Raw genomic sequence first — 18,825 nt, forward strand, 5'->3', positions numbered from 1 at the left:
TCGGAAATCTTTACATACTAAAGTCTCTATTATTAAAATCCAAGCTAGCAATCGCTATTAAGCTGTGCAGTGTACGAAGTTTAACCTCTACACACGCTTGAGGAAAATAAACAGGCCAGAGAACAATCACAATTAGCATAGGACCATAAGTCCTTTGTTATAAATGTATGGGACAGAGGAACCCCGCGTGTTACATGCTCCAGGCTCTAGGTTTATGGTCAACTGAGCTGACTCAGAGTGGGTTGAGGCGTACAGCTCACCACAGCTGGCCGTCTCTCCCAATGAATACCTTGCATGCTGCCTCTGTCTGCTTATATTCCTTCACCGCCCTCTGGCGTCGAACGGCCACCAGCTCAGCAGGAACAGGCCATGCTGTGGCAAAGACACACAAGCACCATGCTTGTTTATAACGTCGCAATGCAACAGGCAGGAGGCGGGTGTCCCCAGACTGCGCAGCGGGGCATTACGTGCTCTGGGAATTCGAACGTGCGCGTGACTTGCTCGGCTCACTCTATAGAACAGTATTTTTGGGAGGACGGAACTGTTACTGCATGCTGCCTATCAACGTCCCAGAGTGAACAGTATCGAATGCAGGCAGGCGAGTGCATATCGTACCTTTCGCTCTTAAATGCCTGCTGTACTCAAAGGCTAGAAGCTCAGGCGGCGCCACTCCAGCACCCGCTGCTTTCACATGCCGGATCGGTGTCCGCACAGCCATTCTTTCCCCTCTTCAATACACGCTGTGAGCCTTCCATGGACACTGGTTTTGTTAAATTTGGGTAGCGGTGTGCCTTCCAATTGTAACGGCGGGAGAAACACTGAGCACCCCCCCCTCCCTCTCCTTTTTTTATGTAAATGTAATGTAATGGTACTTGTATAGCGCACGAATCACCATGAGGCATCTCGGCGCTTGTACGAATACCGCTGAGGAACCCTTCCTGGCCTTTCCCTGTGAAGTGCCCACTCCTGGGCACCCCCAAGGTCAAGCCAGGCATCCTAGCGTTGTTGGGGCCGTTGTAGAGATTAAGCAAGCTATTGCCCAGAGTTGCAGAGTGGGACCCATGATTAGAATAGGCACCGAGGCGAGAATTATCAGGTCCGGGGAAATTGAGCCCAAGAGCCGCCGAGGCGGGAAATGAACCCTGGTCCCGGGCCAGACCTTTGCATCAGGGTCTCCCGCTCTAACCATTGAGCCACACTTTTCCACAGTAGTAATTGTTAAGTTAAACGCAGACCTCTTTTGCTAGTTAACTCAAGTTTTAATTATAAATCAACTGCAGGCTATCTCAATACTGACTAAACGGCCAACTGTCACGTACAACTGTCAGCTGGTATTCTAGAATGCCAGCTGATGTCATGCTGGCCAGCGCGAGGACAGGGGCGCAGGGGCGCGCGAGACAGGGACAGGGGAACAAGGAAGTTGTCAAAGACAACACATCTCCTTACGGAGGAAAACAAAGTATGATTTAGTAATTTGGAAAGGGGGGAGTAACCATGAGCAAGGGTGTCAGTCACAAACAAAGTCTTTGTACTTGCTGGGCTTCATAATACTACGGCCTCGTCTACTGATACTTCCGGCTTCCTTCGCCGTGTCTCCTTTTTCCTGTTCTTCCTCAGACTCCAAGGTGATCTATGTACCCTTAAAATCCTCAGCAACGACTTCCTCAGGTTTGAAACCTTATTCTTACTGGTCATCACTCCCTCCGCCGTGTGATTTGGCGAACTACTAGTGCTGGTGTCTCTGTATTCCCCGATTCCCCGATGGATTCAATCTGCACTTGGTCAATACTAACCACATTGTCACTGGTCCTGGATACTGCGGGCGTGCAGTTACCATCTCTTTCCAATTCCGACTCCTCATTGATCAACCAATCAAAGTTATCCTTCTTATTAGTATCCTCTAGTTCCCCTTGTTGTGGCGATCCGGTAGTGCTCTAATCAGACGTTGTATCTTCTCTTTCTTCCCTTGAGGGTGTACAAGCTAATAGCGTGGCTGCGTGCCACACTTTCCCATCACTAAGGAGGGCAGAATTTCAGAAAACTTTCTCCACTATTAACGGTTTAGAAAACCTATTTTGGCCCTTCTCAACTCTTTTTTTGATAATGATTTCTTTGCACTTATGTTTTTTATCATATCTTTCCTTACATCTTTCTTGTTTCTTCTGGATGACCTCCATTGCCGATGCGCTTGACCACTCAGCCTTCCTTGCTGTTTTGAGCCATCCCACGTTGTCCTTTGAGAAAGGAGTCCTCCCTCTCATAAACTTAAAAGGGCTGGTGTGAGTGTCCTCTCCCGGTGCAATTCTGTATGCCCCGATCATTTTGTATACTTCTTTCATCCAGCATAGTCCATTGTTGTTTGCAAGTTGTATAGTGCTTTTATTACTCTATTGAAGCGTTCCACTGCACCATTCCCTGCGGGATGATACACTGAAGTGGTTTTGTGTTTAATTCTATTTCTTTCCATGAACTTCTTGAAGTTCCCTGATGTGAATTGGCTTCCGTTGTCACTAACGACTGTTTTAGGTATGCCTTCCCTGGTGAAAACACTGTCCAGGAATGTGACTATGTTCTGTGTCTCAACTTTATGGCATATCTTGATCTCGGGTCATTTTGAAAAATGAAACCCCCTCTGCAACCATTACAATGTCCCGGCATGCCAGAGGAAAGATTAGGCATAGACATAATGGTACCCATATGGTATAAGGAAGAAAAAATGCACATTGTGTTCATGGTGGATAACGCAGTGGATGAGTTTGTGGCAAGCCTAACAGAGCTACATGCCAATGTGACGCAATGACAGATGAATTAACACCTTGCCTGCGGCGCCAATTCTCCCCCGGTGCTGAACATTCCATTCGCGGGTGTGGTCGTGACGGAACCATTCTGTCATCCGCACAGCCCAACCGTGAGGCATGACTGAATGGTTCCGTCACAAGCATCGAAGGGGTTAATCTAAGGCAAGTTGATAACACAGCATCACAGCAAGAAGATGCAAGAAAGACTATTGTAATATCTAGCACTGTAGCTCTCAGTGGCATGTGTTGTAAGTCACTGAGTGCTTAACCAGAATGTGTATGTTGAATGTAATGCCTATGTGCGGTTCCTATGGTGAGGCTAGAGGTTCTAAGAGAGAACTACAAGGGAGCCTGGTGGTGGTTAAATGTGTGTGGCTGGAATACTTCTCATTCACTTGAATAAACCTCTTCAAACACAACTACAGGCTCGCCTGTTACTTCAATTAATTGGTGACAAGGACCTCAAGAAATTCCGACCCATCTCCCTGCTTCCGTTCCCGACAAAGGTCATAGAAAAGGCAGTAAAGAAACAACTGACCAGCTTCCTCGAAGAGAACAACATCCTGGACCTGTCCCAGTCCGGGTTCCGCAGCAACCATAGCACCGAAACCGCTCTCATCGCAGCCACCAACGACATCAGAATCCTGCTCGACAACGGAGAAACTGCAGCACTCATCCTCCTGGACCTATCAGCCGCTTTCAACACAGTCTGCCACCGCACACTAAGAGCACGCCTCCACAATGCCGGAATCCAAGAGAAGGCCCTGGACTGGAGCACCTTCTTCCTCTCTGGGAGATCCCAGAGCGTCCGCCTCCCCCCATTCCGCTCCGAAGCCACCAAAATCATCTACAGCGTACCACAAGGCTCCTCCCTCAGCCCAACGCTGTTCAATGTCTACATGGCACCACTCGCCCACGTCGCCTGACAGCACGACCTTGACATCATTTCCTACGCTGATGACACCCAGCTGATCCTCTCACTCACCAAGGACACCCACACCGCCAAAACCAACCTCCACGAAGGAATGAAGGCTGTCGCCGACTGGATGAGGAACAGCCGACTGAAGCTGAACTCAGACATGACGGAGGTCCTCATCCTCGGTTCCATCCCCTCGGCCTGGGACGACAACTGGTGGCCAACAGCACTAGGACCACCCCCCACACCCACCAATCAAGCAAGAAACCTAGGGGTCATCCTCGACTCCACACTCTCCATGACAAAGCAGGTCAACTCCGTCTCCTCCTCCTGCTTCAACACCCTTCGCAAGATCTTCAAGTGGATCCCCACCGAAATTAGAAGGACGTTCACACAGGCCCTCGTCAGCAGTAGACTGGACAACGGCAAAGCACTCTACGCAGGAGCCCCGGCCAAACTCCTGAAACTACTTCAACACATCCAGAACGCCTCCGCACGCCTGACCCTCGGCATCCCCCGCCGCAGCCACATCACACCCCACCTGAAAGACCTACACTGGCTCCCCATCAACAAGAGGATAACCTTCAAGCTCCTCACCCACGCACACAAGGCACAACACAACACCGGACCAGCGTACCTCAACAGCCGGCTTAACCTCTACACCCCCACCCGCCAGCTCCGCAGACCACGCCCTCGCCACCATCCTCCGTATCGGAAGAGTGACCGCCGGCGGCAGATCATTCTCCCACCTCACCGCCAAGACGTGGCACGCCCTCCCCATCCGCCTACGGCAGACCGAATACCTCCTAACCTTCAGGAGACTCCTCAAAACTTGGCTCTTCGAACAGTGCCAGCGTTCCCCCCCCTAGCGCCTTGAGACCCTCACAGGTATGTAGGGCGCTTTAGAAATGCTATGATTGATTGATTGAAGTATGGGATTCGAACCAATGCTTACATTCTCACCGTTACTTGGAGCGCACTCACTTTCCCTCGAGCCTGTTACAATACGGCTTCATCTCCCCCTCAAATCACCTCACAAGCTCTCTGCTTACTCGCACATCCGCACAAGACGAACGTCAATGACGTGTGATCAAGGAAAACAAGCCGACCGCCTCACAAAATCAACCTGTTGATTGATTTTGTCAATCACGGCGACCATCTTCTCATATCTCAGGAAAACAAGTCTATCGGCTCTGGAAAATATCCCGACGGTTGGCGTCATCATGCGCGGATGCCATTTCAGATGGTCGGGAAGATCAAACACGGATGATACTTTGTCCATTACATGCTCGGTGACTGGCATCCCTTGTTTCCTGGCTACAGTTTCTCCTTTATAGCGCTGTGTGTGCTACCCATCATTTCAGCTCACAATACATAGTATCGCCTCTCTCGATCTTTCCTTCGACTGCTCGGGGATGGGCACATTAGTAATTGGTATAAGACCCAGTTGCTGGTGCATTTGGTTGCATGGAACCCCTTTGATTAACTGCTCTACTCTTTTTATAGTGTCACAGTACTTGACGTTGCATTATTTGCAGTTCTCTCTTGTTGTGCTCGGTACACCTACATTTATGGGTACACCTATATTTACGGGACCCAGATTTTGAGTCTTTCTGCTTCGGGCTCGGTGATGAGCACACCATTACTGTACAAGCTAGTGCTCGGTCACAGGCACACCTTCTCTTCAAAGTACGGCGGACATTTTCTAGTACAGTGCTGGTAGAGACTTTTCTGAGCTCGGTAACGGACACACCAGAGTGACTTGTCTGAGCTCGGTGACGGGCACCCCATACACCCCTTAAACTCATTTGATCTGTTGGTTGTTTCAGAGTCAAATTAACCCCTGTTGCTTGCAATTTTCTTCACAACTCTTGAAATAATTCCGTATTGTTCTACCATGAAGAATGTTTCTGCTCCACCTTTCTTCCTCATGAACCCTGGTGATCCTCATATTCCATGGAAGAAATGGAAAAATGTCTTAGCAAACTATGCCAGGGTGTGTGGTACTTCTCTAAGTGCAGAACACAAAATGTCTTTACTCCTACATTGCCTGGGTTCTGAGGGCCAGGAGGTATTTGAACACTTAACCAACTTGTCTGCTGAAGCAAGCAATAACCTCAACGAATACGAAATATGTATAAAGAAGTAGATTTACACTATTTACCAAAAGTTTCAAGGGTCTTAGAACAATATCAATTTAGTAAGTGTATGCAAAGGTCTGGTTAATCTGTTGAGGATTATGTATTATTTCGTAGAAAACTAACCTCAACGTGCTTCTTTGGTGTCAGTAGTAATGAAAGGTTATGCAAACTATTCATGTTGGGTTGTTGTGTGGTAAAAGCAAGCTTTTGGCAAAAAGATGATCCTTCCTTACCTGAAGTGGTCATGCTTGCAAAAAGCTTTGAACATAGTAGTGCCTGTGTTGATGAGCTAAAAAAGGAAGTGCTACTTGCAAAGAAGAAACTGCATACCCTGTGTCGACGCGGAAAAAAATCAGCAATGGCGGTTCGTCGCGCTTTGTTCACAGAGATCTCGGCAAGAAAAGAAAAACTAATCTTGGGAAGTGTTATAGGTGTGGGGACTTTGGCCACTATAACAATTTTAAGGGTTGTATGGGTTGGAATGCTACCTGCAAGAAATGTGATAAAAAAAATGGCACGTGTCTAGCTACTGTAGGAGCTCTAACATTAAAGCTGTTACAGTCTCAAGGAAAAAGATTTACAAAATCAGTTGTGAACTGGTAGATGATTCATCAGGTGATGAAATTATCTTGCAAGTTCAAGATGGTACTGGGGGACCGTGGGAAATGGTTCAGATCGATGGTGCTTCAGTATCCATGTTATTTGACTCTGGGGCAAAGATAACGTTGATACCTAAGGTTTTCTTTGAAAAGTTCTTATCAGGCAAAGTAAAAATGTTTAAACCTGATATTTGCCCAAAGGGTTATGCTGGTCAACCTATAAAGTTAGTGGGCTATTTTAATGGGTCTCTACATTTCAAAGACCAACTAACTGTGGGGAAGATTTATGTTTCTGTGAGAGGTGATTCTCTCATCAGTTGGTACCAGCAGAAGGATCTTGGAGTTTACCTTGATCCCAATAAAAGCTCTACTTTTAGGTTGAGGCCTCTGGAGCTTGTTAACAATGTAAGCCTTGACAAACCTGACTTTGAGAAGAAATTTCCTTCCTGATGTATTCAATACCAAACTAGGCTGATTGAAGAACAAAGTGCACAAGATTAAAGTAAAAAAGGGGGCAAAACCTGTTGTAAGCAAGGTTAGAGGGGTGCGATTGCTGATCCAGGACAAAATGAAGAGAGAACTTGATAAACTAAAGGACAGTGGCATTATCGAGGAGGGAGAAGCCACAGGGTTGCTTGCTCCCGTGGTCATGGCAAGGAAAGCCATTGGGGAGGTACGCCTATGTGTGGACTTGCGTGAGTTGAACAAGAATGATATTGTCAACCCCTTTCCTTTGCCTAACATCAATGAGATGCTCTCTATGCTTAAAGGAGCTAAATGCTTTCTGACTTAAAAGCTCACAAATTTGTTGTGAAGACTGATCACAAACAGCCTAAGGAGATATTCAAGAAAAATGGGTTGGATGCAGTTTCTGCTAGGATAAGACGCTGGGTAATTGGCTTGCAAGAGTTTCTTTTTGACATTGAATATGTTCCTGGCCCAAAGAACTGTGTGGCTGACTGTTGCTCTTGCTTGGTTACCAGAAGTGGTGTAAGAGAAAATGATGATGATTCTTGTGTGGAAGATGAGCTAGAGGTATGTTTGGTAAGAGAGGGAACAATTAGAGAGGATGAGTAGTTGATTGAACTAAGCAAGGATGAGACCTTGCAAAAGGTGATGCTAGGGATTCGGAGTATTTGGACCAGTGCCGACAAGAAACATGTACATCTGCAATCCTTATGGAGAGTCAGGGATGAATTGTCTGTGATGAGCGGACTGTTGTTCAGAGGGACCCGATGAATTTCTCCGTTCTCGTTAAGGGAGGGGTTATTATCCTTAGCTCATGACAGTCATCCAGGGATCTCTAAAACCAAGGTGAGATTTAGGCAGATGTATTGGTGGCCCGGAATGGACATCCAGATTAAGAGCATTGTGAGGGGATGTGGTGAGTGTTGTAATGCTGAAAAAACGCTCAAGGGTAAGGTCAAGTCTATGTTTATCAGAGAGATATCCAATGAACGTTGGCAAGAGATCGCTTTGATATCCTTGGTCCCATTTGATGCTCCAGTGTTGATAGGTATGTACTGGTACTTGTTGACTTGTATTCCAGATTGTGTCTACAAAGAGGGGGAACTAAGGGCTTTTTTCAACAGGTCCAGCATACATGCATAGTGACCGATAAACACAAGAAGGGTATGCAGGATAAAACAGGTTGTGTAAACGAGCAGATGTTCGTTCGATATCTAGAATGAGGGGGGAATTCCACTTATTGGAATTAAGACCCTCACACACCCAGACAGCTAGGTGTCATGTTTCATCATTGGGTCTGCTCCTCATCGTGCAATACCCGACGGTCACCCATGAAGGGTCTCTTTGCCGGAGATCTTTTATTCTTTGCCGTAAGGTGCAGTGCATGTGAGGGGCCTAGTGTGTGTAGATGTAAAGGAATGTGAGGCTAAAATAGGAGGTAGGGGTCTAATCAGAACAATTATAATGAGTATAGCGCCTCTCCTAATTAAAATTAAGTGTGGCGTGCCCCTGCAAAAGTGTTAGAGAGTCCCACGCTCAAAGGTCAACATGTTTCTTGCCAAACTGTCAATTGGATGGCAATTCTTCAAGATCAGTATCAGTTTCTATTTACACTAACACTCGTGGTCAATTGTAGTGAAAGTGAGAGACCACATACAGCACCCTAAAAAGTGGTACCTGTCACTCTAGAAAGACAACTCCATTGGAATCAAGAATTCATGTCAGCGTATTCCAGTAGGTGATGACACTGTAATGACTAGTGCCGCGTCTTCTACGTGCAATGGCGGGGGACCTACCCCTCACTCTGCTGGAACCAGGAGGTTTTCCAGAATGTCAAAACCGACTCTATTGAGACTTGTGATGTTATCACAGTCTTGTAACAAGTCTTTGAAAGAGAGGGTTTTCCGGTGTCTTTATTAACTGACAATTGTGTGCAATTGGTTTCCCGTGAGATGAAAGAATTCTTGTTTTAAAGGGGCATTAAACACAAAAAGTCTGTACTATATCATCCCGAAACCAATGGTATGATGGAGAGGTTGAACAAGGTACTGAGGGAGATGATGCAGTGGGCGAATGAGAGTAATGCGTTTTGGAAGACCACTCATCCTCCTAGACCTCTCCGCGGCATTCGACACTGTCTGCCACCGCACCCTAGTGAAGCGCCTCAGCAACGTCGGAATCCAGGAGAAGGCTCTGGAATGGATCATCTCCTTCCTCGACGGAAGAACACAGAGAGTCCGTCTACCACCGTACAAGTCAGAGGCCACCGAAGTCATCTGCGGCGTCCCTCAAGGATCCTCGCTGAGCCCCACCCTCTTCAACCTCTACATGAGCCCCCTCGCGGCCATCGCACGCCAACACAACCTCAAATCATCTCCTACGCTGACGACACCCAGCTGATCCTCTCCCTGACCAACGACCCCGCCGCCGTTAGAGCCAACCTTCACGAAGGGATGAAAGACGTAGCCGAGTGGATGACGACCAGCCGCCTGAAACTGAACTCAGACAAGACGGAAGTCCTTATCCTGGGTTCCTCGCCTTCCGTCTGGGACGACTCCTGGTGGCCCCCCGCCCTGGGCACCGCACCCAAACCGACAGACCACGCACGCAACCTGGGCTTCATCTTGGACTCCTCCCTCACCATGACCATACAAGTCAACGCCGTCTCCTCGTCATGCTTCAACATCCTGCGCATGCTACGGAAGATCTTCCGGTGGATCCCCACCGAGACCAGGAAGACGGTCGCCCAGGCCCTCGTCACCAGCCGACTGGACTACGGCAACGCCCTCTACGCCGGAACCACCGCGAAGCTCCAGAAGAGACTCCAGCGGATCCAGAACGCCTCAGCCAGACTCATCCTCGACATCCCACGACACAGCCACATCTCCGGACATCTGAGAGACCTGCACTGGCTCCCCGTCAACAAAAGAATCACCTTCCGTCTCCTCACCCACGCACACAAAGCCCTACACGATCAAGGCCTGAGCTACCTCAACAACCGCATCAACTTCTACGCTCCCAAACGCCATCTCCGATCAGCCAGTCACGCCCTCGCCGCCGTCCCCCGCATCCGAAGAACGACAACAGGAGGAAGGTCCTTCTCCTACCTGGCCGCCAGGACCTGGAACTCCCTCCCGACCGACCTGCGCCTGACCCAGGACCACCTCTCCTTCAGGAAGAAGCTCAAGACCTGGCTGTTCGAGCAGTAGCAGCACACCCCCACCCCAAGCGCCTTGAGACCCTCCGGGTAAATAGTGCGCTCTATAAATGTCTTTGATTGATTGATTGATTGATCACATTTTTATGTCAAATAAAGGAGTACTTAGTAACACCACATTCCACCACAGGGTTCTCCCTATTTAAGCTGTTTTAGCATAGGAAGGCGAATAACTTGGTCTGCCAATCTTGGGTTCATGACAAGGTATGTGATGACTTGAGAGCAAGCCAAAGGGAGAGGCTGAAGGATCTAAGGGAACATAAGAAAGTACCTGAAAGGAATGTGTGGTTTGATGCTCCCAAAGCGGCAAGGAAAACTGTGATTTGTGTTGGAGACTGGCTGAAGATTAAAAATTCCTGTGGTGGTGCTTCAAGCTCAGGCTCTAAATTTGCTTGTCCTACCAAGGTCATTGAAGTTTTCAAGAATGCTGTAAAGACTGAGGACCATAGAATTTGGAACTTATGACGTGTGGTAAAGTCATACGCGAAGAACGATTATGATGGTGCTGAAAGTGCGAGGCGTAGTAACTTTACCACTGATGACAGTGAGTGTGGGGGCCGTGAGGCCAATGTCAACAAAAAGGTATTGAGGAGGAGATCGAGGGTCTCTAGAAAGCCCCTATATCTCAAGGAGTTTGTTTGATGTTCTAATACATTATGGTTTTTCATGCATTACATGTTTCTTTTGTTCTTATTTTGTTTTTATGTCATGCTCTTTCTTCTACGATAATTGGTTTTCAATTTGTCTACCTCGTCGCCAATGAAATTAAGCAGCGGGCGAAGCTGTAGTTGTGGTTGAAGAGGTTTATACAGAGCTAAATGCAACAACTATAGGTGGCAAGCAATTCACTACTTAAAGAGGCCATCACCACAGAAAAAGCAGTAGAATAATCAAACATATTAATGAAAGAGATTGAACATATGAAAGAGAGAAGACTCCCAGTGGTAGCTGCCACATAGGGCTTGTCCAGTGGTGTTAATGCAATTAATAAAAGTTCTGAGACTAGATGCAAAGGGGTGGGATGGAGCAAGAAATAGAATTGTGTGACAGTGAGAATGAAATCATTTCTTAAAACCATGACAAGCTTACGGTGTGTAAGGGGCCATACTAATGTGAGGCAAGCTCCTTCGGCTGGTGCATGAAGTCCATTTAGGCCAACATTTGGAAAAAGAGTGAGGAGAGGTTTTGGTGGGAAGGCTTTGATGATCAGGTATTGAGAAAAGTAGAGAGCTACAAAGTATGTTAGGACAACAAATCAAAAGCCAATGGTATTGTAGAACAAGTTAATAGGTTGGTGATGGGCACTATGTCGGAAGCAGTTAACAGCTTAGTGAACATGGAGGGTGCTGTACTGGATATGGTGCTGGCATACCAGACTACAGTAAATCGATTCACAGGCCCTTCACCCTATTTCTTGACAAAGGGGAGAGAGGCAGACATCAAATTAATTCCCATGTGGCTTAAAGAGAGGGAGGCAGTTGGTAAGCAAATGGGGACAATGATCGCTAAAGGTAAGCAACTGATTTGAGAAGGTGACTGGGTAAAGGTGAGACCAGGAAGGGGATATTTGGAGTTTTGTTTTCTAAATTTAGAGGTGACTGTGGTGCTGCCAAATGGGCAGAAATAAAATAGCTGTGTGACGTTGTATCAGAGGGGATGCGAAAATCAAGTATGAGGACTGTGGAGGGCTGATGGTGAATGATAAACATGGTGATGGGAACCAATGGATGCATCACAGATGAAGCACATGTCGGTTTTGCCGGAGGGAGAAATAAAAAGGCTGGAAGTGATTCAAAGTGGGCCTTAGGAGGTGCCTGAATCAATGATCAAGAATCAAGCAAGGAGTAAGAGAGCTCCTGGTTTGCTTGGGGGTTTATGTGGGGGTGATGCCTTTTCCTTGCACTAACCAACATACGGCTGGGGGGATTTGTTGCCATTCTACAAGGAGTTGTTACATTGTTTCTTCTGGTACAGAGATGGAGACTTTATGTGTGTAGATTTGTACATAGTTTGTTACCTTAATATGTCTACTGTGTTCATACACATCTTTGCTTCTGCACAGAAAAATTATACTTTAGCACTGTTAACAACTTTACATTGTAAGGGAATCTTTGAGCTACTAAAACCTAATATTTTCTGACAACCATGCTAGAAATCTTACTGTTAAGGCATATAATGATTACCACTCAATTTTTAATATGCGAGACATTACAACGCAGGCCATTACAATGCAGGTCAGTATCACACAGGCCATTTTTGGCCTGTTTACAACTCAGTACTTTACCAAAAAGGTAAGTATTTATTTTACATGATATTTAAAAAACTGCGTTAAGAGTTAAAGTATATTTTTGTTTGTTTAGAGTCTGGGGCGAGTAGAGGTAAGGTTTTATTGGGATTTAGGGTAGGCAGAGATAAACGGTGGTAAGGGTTTTCCAGTTTTCAGGGATAGGTAGAGGTTATGGTGGTAAGTGGTTTTTAGAGTTCAGGGATGGGAAGAAGTAAATGATGGTAAGGAGTTTCTATGGTTTAGAGAAAGGTAAAGAGACATAAGATTTGTTTTAGGGTTCAGGACTGCGTAAACGTAAATAGTGGTAAGGGGCTTTTAGGATTCAGGGACGGGTAAAGGGGGATAAGGTTATTTTAGGTGTTTAGGGACAAGAAGAGGTAAACAGTGGTAAGGCACTTTTAGGGTTCCAGGATGGGTAAAATGCTGCAAGTTTTTTTCAGGTTCCAGGATGGGTAAAGGGAAGAAAGGGGTTAAGGGAAAAGGAATTTAGAGGGATTTAAAAAATATATAAATATACATACATATGTGTACACACACATACATAGATGTACACCATATACCAAGCCAGCTTCTCACAATATTATACATTTTTTCTTTTTGGTGGCACTTCCTTTCTTAAGTGGGCACCTTGCACCAATTCAACCATTATGGTGACTTTAGTGGTCTTAGACAACCTTAGAAAGCTCAATTAGTGGTAGCTGTGGAGAGCAGCCTTCAGGCTTAGTCCAGAAGGAGTGTAAAGGAGCTTCTTTTACCAGAACAGGATCTTGTAGGTATAGATTAAGTGAAAAGTGCCACACTGTGTATTTATAAGAATGCGTATTTATTATAAGATACTCACTAACACATACAGGTATCTCCTAGCCGGAGATATACACAGTGCACACAATACTTTTTAATAGAAACAGGTAAGTAGCAGGTAATACACAGTGGTTACCAGGGGGTGACCAAACCATATAGTGGAGTGGTGTGGCTCACTGGTTAGAGGCAGCAGACCCGGAAGCGGAGAACGGCCCGGGACCAGGGTTCAATTCCAGACGCTGCAGGGTCGTGGACCAGGGTCAGCGGACTCGATAATTCTCGCCTCAGTGCCAACTCTAACCAGGGATCACACTCGGCAACTCTGGGCATTAGCTTGCCTCATCTCTACAACGGCCTCCCACATTCGCCGGGGATGCCTGGTTTCACCTTTGAGATACCCAGTAGGGACCATCTCACAGGGATAGCCAGGACGGGTTCCCCAGCGGTCTACAGCGCCACGACGCCTCAGGGCAGCAGTGCGCTTTACAAGACACATTACATTACATTACATATACTAAAATAGTGGTATGTGAACCCCGACTCGAGTCAAGACTATACCCAGGAGACGTATAATTGCGGTTGCAATTTTAAGGAATAAGGACCCTTCCCAGTGGAACCTGAAGAAACCCCATGGAAGACAGAAGGTTGGAAACCCACCCCACCCACGGATACCCTACAACCACAATGCCTACACCAGAGAAGCCGGATGCATAGGTGTGAAGTGGCGTCATAAACCGGTTTCGAACCAACCCAATGGACGACTTCAGGAAGATGGCGCTACTGGAGAAGGTGAATGAGTCCAGTGAAATCCAAAGGTGGATTAAAGATGTGAAGCACCTGCAAGCAGAGGGGGCAGAGTCTATGCCACTCAGGAGAGACCAGGAGGCAAGTAAGACGAATGCCCACCGATGTCGAGTGTTGAAGGGAAGCGGACACTGACCTTGAAACTGCAGCTGTGTGGACCAGGCGACGCTGTGGAAGACCAGGAGCCATACACAAGCTGTCCCATGTCGAGAGTTGAGGGGTTGAGGTCTGGCTGGAGCACGAACACACCTTGGCAACTGCATCCAGCGTGGAAGTTGAAGAAGGTGCAATGTCGGGACCAGCAAGGTGCAGGAGACTCACCACAAGCAGGGGAGTCAGGGCAGACCCCAAGCAGTCATTGGAGACCAAAGAATTCAAAGATGACTCAAGAGGACCCACAGGCCGCAGGCACTGGAGTGGCGAGAGGACCTCGAGCAGCTCACCAAACATGCAAGCCCACGGTGCAAGTGATGCGGTTAAGATGAAGATCTGGGTCACTGGAGATGCTTGAGGTTGGGACTACTTGAAACCCGAAGATATTGGTGGAAGGAAGCCAACAAGCCTTTTCAACTGCAAGTCGAAGCGGTGCACAGAGGTTCGGTTCCGGCGCCTAAGATGAGTAATATTGGCCTCAAATTTGGTGAGAGGTCAGGGCAGGTCTCGAGGGATGTGAAAACCCACCACCTGTGTTGCTGAGCCTTTCGGAGTCTGTGGGAGCCCAGGATCAGCAGACCGGTCAGCTTAGTTGCGGTGCCTGCAAATGCAGGGAAGTGACTCCTTCACTTCAAGGGAGATTCCATCAGGTTTCTTGGATGCCCACAGGCCTTAGTAGGTTCCGGTATAGTGCACAGGCATGGGCGTTGCAGCAGATGAGCAGTGAAACTAAATCAGGAGCAGCAGGAGTCTTCCCGGTTGCAACCTGATGCCCAGAGCGAAGTCGAGAGTGGCCAGACGGTTGAAGAAGTGGTGTCTGAAATGAAGCTTGTCCTATGACGAATCTAGGGACCCACCCACAGGTAACCCCTTAAATACCCTAAGCAAAGGGTTGGGACGATTCAGGGGTCCCTCCCCAAGGAGGGGCTTGACAAGGGGGGAGTATACTCCCCTGTCCTCTGTCCAGTTTTGTGCCAGAGCAGGAGTCAACGGCTCCCTGAACTGGACTATGCATGGAGGGCACCAACTGTGCCCTGCACGTAGAGCGTGTCCTCCACGTAAACTATGGGGACTGGCAAGCACCCCCACCCTGCCCCAATACACTAAACTGTGTCTGGGAGGTGGTCACACCTCCCTGTGACAGGATACCTATTGTTCTGCCTTCCCCTACTCGAGCTTTTACACAGTAGCAGGAGGACAGAAATGTGTCTGGCCGGCAGCAGCCCTAGCTTGATGTCCGGGTCTGGAAGGAGCGTTACGGTGCATGGAATCATATCTCCCACACCATTTACAGTGTGGGGGTATGATTCCAACATGTTTGATAGCAAACATAACAGGGTTCATTACCCTGTTAAGAGATGGTCATAGAGTAATGACGCAGTACCCCTCTATACGTTATATGGCTCTCACAACCCAGGAGAATGGACTCCATAGGCTGTAGGGGTGTCCTGCTCATGCAGGGGCACCCTCACACTTAAAACACCGACCACCTTGCCTTCAGGATTGTAAGGCCTGCCTTAGACTTGTCTTATAGGTTTTAAGTGCAGTGACATTAGATATAGGAAAACCTATATCTTTCGTAAGTAAGGGGTAGGACCGACTTACACGGGCTACAATGGCAGGCCTGTAGTTACAAACTGAGCGGTTTCCATGGGTGACATAATAAATGCTTCAGCCCATGGGGGACCGCTGGTGTACCTATGCCATGGGTACCTTAGTACCGTATCCTAGGGACTGATAAGGTTACACCAGTGTCCAATCTGGGATGTACCTAAGTTCTTACTGAACCAATTTAGGGGAGAAAGCACAGAGAATGGGGTCCTGATCAGCAGGATCCCAATCAGACTAGTCCGAAACAGCATTACATCAAGCAAAATGTGGGGGTAACCATAAAAGCAGATCCTACTTTCCTACAATCATGTATGGATAAAGCGAGGCACAAGGACAACTGAGGAGTTTGGAGGACTAGATACAGTTGGGAGTGACCAAACTGGTAGACCTGTATAGAGAGGGGGAGCTCCTGCTGTTTGAAAAGTTCCAGGCAGATTGGGGCATTCCCCAGGACCATTTCCTGCTCTACAGAGCTATAACAGCGGCCATCAGAAGACATTAGGGGATGGGTATACAGGAATGGCGGGAGGGAGTATTAAGGTGGTTACATGTTTACATAGAGCGATTGGAAATGACTCCCTCCAACCTTTGATAGCACTAAGAGAATGCTGAGTGGCAGACTTAGACATCCCTGTGGAGGAGAAGCACTGGGAGAACACCCTGGCCAGGATCCCTTAGATCTCTAGAAATGTCCGATTCAAACAAATTAATTTTTATGTTCTTCATCATGCATACCCCACCCCGGAGCGTATTAACCGATACTTCCGCAGGGAGGAAGCTGGATGCCCACGGTGCGAGGAACTTGGGGCAGGAATGCTACACATGTTCAGGGTCTGCCCAACTCTGCACACATACTGGCATAACTGAACAGGTGGTTCCCTGTGCACCACCTCACTGTCTCCTTAGTCTATTTTCTTCAATTCAAGGGTCACTGATAGATTCCAGGACCAGGCTTTTATGCTGGCCAAGCAGGAAATCACAAGACACTGAAGGGCACCCGAGGGGCCCTGGATAGCAGGGTGGAAAAAGGATTTGTAAACCTGGGCGGGATGCGAGAGCAGAGTGCTACTCGGGAATGACCGTAAGGGGATGATAGGCACAATCGTACAAGCCAGGGGCTGTGAAACACTAGTCGAGAGTGTGAAAAAACCATAATCAGAATCAGGCGAGTCCTCGCCCTCTATACAATCCAGACCGGAGAGCCCAATAGGGGGAATAGAAATGGGACACGTAGAGATGTTAGCTAAAGAGACTTATCTCAAGAATATTAATGAGGTAAGTTGCCATTTGTGACTCCAAATATCAATTCAATTCCAAAAGCTTTATTCGAATTGTAAATACGAATTCATAAAAGCAGACAAATAAAATTCAGATTTAAAATAAACAGTTGTGATGCTGGTTCAGTGACTACATTTACAATACATAATTAAACAAGCATTTACAATGCAATAGGCCTTCCAGCATTAAAGTTTGAGTTATTGGTATTGTGTATGACAATGCCAATAGTTTTAGCTTTCGCAAAAGTGACACCTACAGCATTTCTATTGCAATTTGTGTTGTATTTACGTGACTTAGATGTATTGATATTACAAATAACAATGGCTTTTAATTTTTTTAATAATTAATACCAGCAGAACAAGCAGCAATCTGAGGACACCCATCCCATGCACCACTGCAACCGGCGGGGAAATTGGATAGATGAAAGATAGCACCCCACCCCTGCCCCAATAGAATAACCTCCCACATCCTTTAACAAGTGACACCTTTGACAGCAACCCTCTTTATGTGCACCAGTCACTCTCACCCTCAAAGTAAGGTGCAAAACTGCCACCCCAAAGGTGAAACGGACACAACACCCATGGGCACTCACCTGCCAACGGCCGTAGGATAGCAGCAGCACAGAGAGTGGGATAGCGGTGCCGGACATGGCGTGCGTGGAGGGCATGCTGTACTCGGAGTTCTAAAAAACCTCAAGCTTCAACACGGGCGGCAAGGAGGGTCGGGGGCGCCGCACTAAGTCTTTGGTGCACTGGCCCAGGTACATCACCCACACCCAGACGATGATCAGCCGCCGGCCCACGTAGGGGTCCATGTTCCAGATCCAGAAGAGGGTATAATGAGATACAGAAGAGCTCGTTTCCCAGCTCTGTGCCCAGGGTGAACAAGTAGTACAGCGCCCGGTTACTGATCTCGAAAGGCTGGCCTTCCTCCCCGGTTAGAGAGTTCCTGCGCTGTCCTTTACCCCAAACCCGGTCCTTGAGTGGCCTGTGCCGCAGCTCCTAGTGCTCCCGTCCATTTGCTAGGATTTCTTCCGGCCCGGAGTGCTTCTTCACGGCTTCTCCTACCCCACACAGCCGCTGGAAGCGCGCCACCTTGTCCGGGTGCTGCAAGTCCTCGCAGAGCTGCCGCAGCCTCTTCAGCGTCCCCATGTTTCAAATCACGGGGCCCGGGCTCGGCGCCGCAGCTGATAACGGCTATCTCCCCTCCGGCCTGAGCCTGTATCCGGCTGCGGGGGAAGGCTGAGCCGGGGCCGCCCAGCACCTGGAGGCAGTCAGCGCTGCTCGGCCTCCGCCCCTTAGAGGAGGAGCCGCGATACGACGGAATACAGGGCACTCGAGAGCAGCAGCACAGGCCTTGCTGTAATGCAATTGGTTGCTGCTAATGTTAAAGTGCTTCGATACCCTGGGTCGAGTTCGTGCTATAAGAATGAACGTGTGAAGCAGCGGTGGCAGGGGGGATGGGGGGGGGGGCAGGGGTCTCTGTATGTGTGTGTGCGTGTGTGTAGGTGTGCTCGTGTGTGTGCGCATGCGTAAGGGGGAGGTGTGGCTGTGTGGTACAGCTTTCCAGGAGAGGAGACAGGAGCTGGGAACAGCGAGCGCGTTCGCGTGCGCGTGGCCCGCTCAATTCCCAGCGCGCGGCCAGCTCCTGTCCCTTCTCCTGGGAAGCAGAGTCGCTCACAATAGGTCTCTGGCGAGACCACGCGGTTCAACGCCAGGAGACCTAAACAAGTTGGGGTTTCTATATTGAAAT

The 18,825-nt window shown here is 48.0% G+C and overlaps 1 protein-coding gene across 1 annotated transcript in view; it reads right to left on the reverse strand.

The window, feature by feature from the left end:
- Positions 1-18,825, reverse strand: part of TANC2 (tetratricopeptide repeat, ankyrin repeat and coiled-coil containing 2) — a 2,475,706-nt gene that overhangs the window by 1,399,453 nt on the left and 1,057,428 nt on the right. The gene's annotated exons all lie outside the window — the stretch shown is intronic.

Source organism: Lissotriton vulgaris, chromosome 5 (assembly GCF_964263255.1).
Source record: "Lissotriton vulgaris chromosome 5, aLisVul1.2, whole genome shotgun sequence".
Classification (NCBI taxonomy): Eukaryota; Metazoa; Chordata; class Amphibia; order Caudata; family Salamandridae; genus Lissotriton; species Lissotriton vulgaris.